The 5,750-nt window shown below is 46.8% G+C and overlaps 1 non-coding gene across 1 annotated transcript; it reads right to left on the reverse strand.

The window, feature by feature from the left end:
• Positions 1-1,726: 1,726 nt before the first annotated feature.
• On the reverse strand, positions 1,727-1,818 carry trnar-ucu (transfer RNA arginine (anticodon UCU)). The gene is given in 2 exon segments: positions 1,727-1,762; positions 1,782-1,818. It is a non-coding gene; the product is annotated as a tRNA-Arg (tRNA).
• Positions 1,819-5,750: the final 3,932 nt, after the last annotated feature.

Here is a 5,750-nt window from a genome sequence, read left to right on the forward strand (position 1 = left end):
GGTGTCGAAGTGGTTAGCACTGCTGCCTCACATAGCCAGCGACTTGGGACCACAGGCAGCTGGCTGCGTGGTGTTTGCACGTTCGCCCCGTGTCTGTGTCGGTTTCCTCCGGGTGCTCCGGTTTCCTCCCACAATCCAAAAATGTGCAGGTTAGGTGATTTGGCCATGCTAAATTGCCCATAGTGTTAGGTGAAGGGGTAAATGTAGGCTTACGCTTCTGTGGGTTGGTGTGGACTTGTTGGGCTGAAGGGCCTGTTTCCAAACTGTAAGTAATCTAATCAGGAAAAAAATACTCGTTTAGTATCTCCCCCATTTTCTGCAGCTCCACACAAAGGCCACCTTGCTGATCTTTGAGGGACCGTATTCTCTCTCTAGTTACCCTTTTGTCCTTAATGTATTTGTAAAATCTGTTTGGGTTCTCCTTAATTCTATTTGCCAAAGCTATCTGATGTCCCCTTTTTGCCCTCCTGATTTCCCTTTTAAACATACTCCTACCTCCTTTATACTCTTCTAAGGATTCACTCGATCTATCCTGTCTGTACCTTACATAAGCTTCCTTCTTTTTCTTAACCATACCCTCAATTGCTTCAGTCATCCAGCATTCCCTATATATTACCAGCCTTTCCTTTGACCCTAACAGGAATGTACTCTCTCTGGATTCTCGTTATCTCACTTCTGAAGGCTTCCCATTTTCCAGCCATCCCTTGACCTGCAAACATCTGTCTCCAATCAGCTTTCGCAAGTTCTTGCCTAATACCGTCAAAATTGCCCTTTCTCCAATTTAGAACTTCAATGTTTAGATCTAGTCAATCCTTTTGCATCACTATTTTAAATCTAATATAATTATTGTCGCTAGCCCCAAAGTGCTCCCCCACTGACACCTCAGTCACCTGCCCTGCCTTTATTTCCCAAGAGTAGGTCAAGATTTGCACCTTCTCTAGTCGGTACATCCACATACTGCATCAGAAAATTGTCTTGTACAGACTTAACAAATTCATCTCTATCTAAACCTTAACATTTTGGCAGTCCCAGTCTATGTTTGAAACGTTAAAATCCCCTACCATAAACACCCTATTATTCTTAAAGATAGCTGAGATCTCCTTATATGTTTGTTTCTCAATTTCTCTCTGACTGTTAGTCGATCTATAATTCAATCCAAAGAAGGTTATTATCCCTTTCTTATTTCTCTTTTCCACCCAAATAACTTCCCTGGATGTATTTCTGGGAATATCCTCTTTCAGCACAGCTGTAATACTATCCCCGATCAAAAATGCCACTCCCACTCCTCTCTTGCCTCCCTTTATATCCTTCCTGAAGTATTTGTAATCTGGAACATTAAACTGCCAGTCGTCCGCATCCCTGAGCCATGTTTCTGTAATTGCTCTGATATCCCAGTCCCATGTTCCTAACCATGCCCTGAGTGCGTCTGCCTTGCCTGTTAGGCCCCTTGCATTGAAATATATACAGTTTCCGACCAAATACCTGATACCTGATCCATGGAGACACGGGGAGAATGGGCAAACTCCACGCAAACAGTCGTCCAATGCTGGAATCAAACCTGGGGCCTGAAGCTGCCAGGCAGCAGTGCGAACCACTGAGTCACTGTGTTACCCTGGACACAGGACGTATCGCAGTCGGTCAACCTCAGGTCGGGGGTACCTTGACTCACCTGACCCGAGGCTGCAGGAAAAAGTGCCGCACACGCGCAAGAATGCAGCTTTAAACGTGACTCTGGTGGGACTTGAACCCACAACCTTTGAATGCCTTCAACAGTCTCAAATTAGAAGTCCAACGCGCTATCCATTGCGCCACAGAGCCGGCAGCGGGCAAGCGAATGCCATATTTGTTGATAGGCTTGTTGACAGAGCCTCTTGCAACGATGCCTTTCGTACTCTTCTTGTGAGGATGCTGTGTACTGATGTGATACGACTGTGTACGGATGGGATTGAATTGAATTTATTGTCACGTGTACCAAGGCACAGTGGGAAGCTTTGTCAATTAATCCCTTCCCATCCTTTTTTTGATCACTGCAGCACTGCCCTTTGATGGGAAGGGCACTGCTTGCCACTGGCCACCCTGCTGTTTCCTTGACTCCTGATGGTGGAAGCTGAATAAAGGTTTGTACACATCTGCTCTCTCACTGTGTCTCACACCTGCTCTCACACTGTGATCAGTCCCTCTGGACACACACACTGTGATCAGTCCCTCTGTATACACGCACTGTGATCAGTCCTCTGTATACACAAACTGTGATCAATCCCTCTGAATATACACACTCTCATCAATCGCTCTGTTTACAGACACTGTGATCAGTTCCTCTGTATACACACACTGTGATCAGTCTCTCTGTATACACACACTGTGATCAGTCCCTCTGTATACACAAACTTGTGATCAGTCCCTCTGTACATATACACCATGATCAGTCACTCTGTATGTACACACACTGCGATCAGTGTGTCAATCCTTCCAAAAGCCTATGTTCCTTATCTTGTTAAGTATCATAATCTTACAGAGGCATAGAGTCAGGTACAGCATGGAATCAGACCCTTTGGTCCAACCGGTCCATGCCAACCAGATATCCAAACCAATCTAGTACCACCTGTCAGCACCCGGCCCATATCCCTCCATATCTTTCCTATTAATATAACTATCCAAATGCCTCTTAAATGTTGTAATTGTACCAGCCTCCACCACTTGTTGTCTCTGGTTTGTTACTCGTGTCACGTGATCGAGAGTCGAGGAATAGGGAGAGAGAACAGTCAAATGCGTGGCGACAGGGATAGTGCAGGAAGAAGGGATTCTGGTATCTGGATAACTGGGGTTCTTTCTGGGGAAGGTGGGGCCTCTATAAACAGGATGGTCTACATGTGAACCTGAGGGGCACCAGTATCCTTGGGGGGAGGTTTGCTAGTGCTCTTGGGGGCAGTTTAAACAAACTCTGCAGGGGCATGGGAACCTAGACTGTAGCTTTCGGGTACAGGACCTGGAGTGTAGGGAGGTTAGGAGCATGGCATCAATGTCAAAGGAGGGTACCTGTAAACAGGAGAGTGGCTTGAAGTGTGTACACTTCAATGCAAGGAGTATACAAAATAAGGTAGGTGAACTTGCAGCGTGCGTTTTTACCTGGGATTTTGATGTTGTGGCTATTACGGAGACATGGGTAGAACAGGGACAGGATTGGCTGTTGCAGGTTCCAGGGTTTAAATGTTTCAGTAGGGTCAGAGGTGGGGGTAAAAGAGGGGGAGGTGTGGCATTGCTTGTCAAAGATAGTATTACAGCGGAGGAAAGGACGATGGATGAAGATTCGCCATCCGAGGTAACTTGGGCTGAGGTTAGGAATAGGAAAGATGAGTCACTCTGTTGGGAGTTTTCTACAGGCCTCCTCATAGTCCGAGAGACGTAGAAGAAAGGATTGCGAGGATGATTCAGGCGGCACAGTGGCACAGTGGTTAGCACTGCTGCCTCGCAGCGCAGGAGACCCGGGTTCAATTCCCGCCTCAGGCCACTGACTGTGTGGAGTTTGCACGTTCTCCCCGTGTCTGTGTGGGTTTCCTCCGGGTGCTCCGGTTTCGTCCCACATTGGCCATGCTAAAATTGCCCGTAGTGTTAGGTAAGGGGTAGATGTATGGGTAGGTTGCGCCTCGGCGGGGCGGTGGGGACTTGTTGGGCCGGAGGGCCTGTTTCCACACTGTAAGTAATCTAATCTAAGAGTGAAAGTAATATCGTGGTAGTTATGGGGTCTTTAACTTTCCTGAAATTGACTGGGAAAGCTTTAGCTCGAGTTCGTTAGATGGGTCGGTGTTTGTCCAATGTGTGCAGGAGGGTTTCCTGACACAATATGCGGACAGGGCAACAAGAGGTGAGGCCATACTGGTTTTGGCTTTGGGTAACGAACCAGGCCAGATGTTAGAATTGGAGGTAGGTGAGCACTTTGGGGACAGTGACCACAATTCGATGACTTTTACTCCAGTGCTAGAGAGTGATAAGTGTGCACTGCAGGGCAAGTGTTATAGCTGGGGCCAGGGAAATTATGATGCGGTGAGGCATGACTTAGGATGCGTGGATTGGAAAATTAGGCTTCAAGGCAATGGCGCAATTGATATGTGGAGCTTGTTCAAGGAGCAACTATGGAGTGTCCTTGATAAGCATGTACCTGTCAGGCAGGGAGGAAAGGGTCGTGTGAGGCAGCCGTGGTTTAATAAGGAATTGGAATCCCTTGTTAAAGGGAAGAGGGCGACCTATGTAAAGATGAGGCGTGAAGATTCAAGTGGTGCGATTGAGAGTTATAAGGTAGCCAGGAAGGATCTGAAGAGAGAGATAAGGGCAGCAAGGAGGGGACATGAAAAGTCCTTGGTTGGTAGGATTAGGGAAATCCCAAAGGCTTTGTATAGGTATGTCAGGAATAAAAGAATGACTAGGGTGGGAATAGGTCCAGTCAAGGATAGGAGTGGGAAGTTGCTTGTGGAGGATGAAGAGATTGGGGAGACACTGAATGAATACTTTTCGTCAGTATTCACTCAGGAAGAGGACATTGTTGCCGATGTGAAGACTGAGTCACAATTAATTGGAATGGAGGGCTTTGAGGTATGTCGGGAAGAGGTGTTGGAAATTCTGGAAAGGGTGAAAATAGATAAGTCCCCTGGGCCTGATGGCATTTATCCTGGTATTCTCTGGGAAGCAAGGGTGGAGATTGCAGAGCCATTGGCCTTGATTTTTATGTCCTCGTTGTCTACAGGAATAGTGCCAGAAGACTGGAGGATAGCAAATGTGGTTTCCTTGTTCAAGAAGGGGAGTAGGGAGTATAGTATAGGCTGGTGAGTCTCACATCTGTTGTGGGCAAAGTCTTAGAGAGAATTGTAAGGGATAGGATTCATTAACATCTGGAAAGGAATAAAGTGATCAAGGATAGTCAGCATGGTTTTGTGAAGCGCAGATCGTGCCTCACAAACCTTATTGAATTCTTTGAGAAGGTGACAAAGGAGGTGGACGAGGGTAAAGCGGGAGATGTGGTGTATATGGATTTTAGTAAGGCGTTTGATAAGGTTCCCCATGCTAGGCTACTGCAAAAAATACTGCGGTATGGCATTGAGGGTGAGTTGGAGGTTTGGATTTGGAATTGGCTGTCTGGAAGAAGACAGAGGGTAGTAGTTGATGGTAAAGTTTCATCTTGGAGTGCAGTTACAAGTGGTGTTCCGCAAGGATCTGTTTTGGGACCATTGGTGTTTGTCATTTTTATAAATGACCTGGAGGAGGGGCTAGAAGGTTGAGTGAGCAAGTTTGCGGATGATACGAAAGTCGGTGGAGTTATTGACAGTGAGGAAGGATGTGGCAGGTTACAGCGGGATATAGATAAGCTGCAGAGCTGTGCAGAATGTTGGCAAATTGAATTCAATGTATGTAAGTGTGAAGTGATTCATTTGGTTCGAGTGACACGAAGATGGAGTACTGGGCTAATGGTCGGACACTTGGTAGTGTGGACGATCAGAGGGATCTTGGTGTCCACGTAAACAGATCTCTGAAAGTTTCCACCCAGATCAATAGTGCTGTGAGGAAGGCATATGGTTTACTGGCTTTTCTTGGTCGAGGAATTAAGGTCCGGAGTCCTGAGGGAATGTTGCAGTCGTATTAGACTCTGGTGCAGCTGCATCGGGAGTATTGTGTGTAGTTTTGGTCGCCATACTATAGGAAGGATGTGGAGGCACTGGAACGGGTGCAGAGGAGGTTGACCAGGATGTTGCCTGGTATGG

This window comes from Chiloscyllium punctatum, chromosome 28 (genome assembly GCF_047496795.1).
Source record: "Chiloscyllium punctatum isolate Juve2018m chromosome 28, sChiPun1.3, whole genome shotgun sequence".
Classification (NCBI taxonomy): Eukaryota; Metazoa; Chordata; class Chondrichthyes; order Orectolobiformes; family Hemiscylliidae; genus Chiloscyllium; species Chiloscyllium punctatum.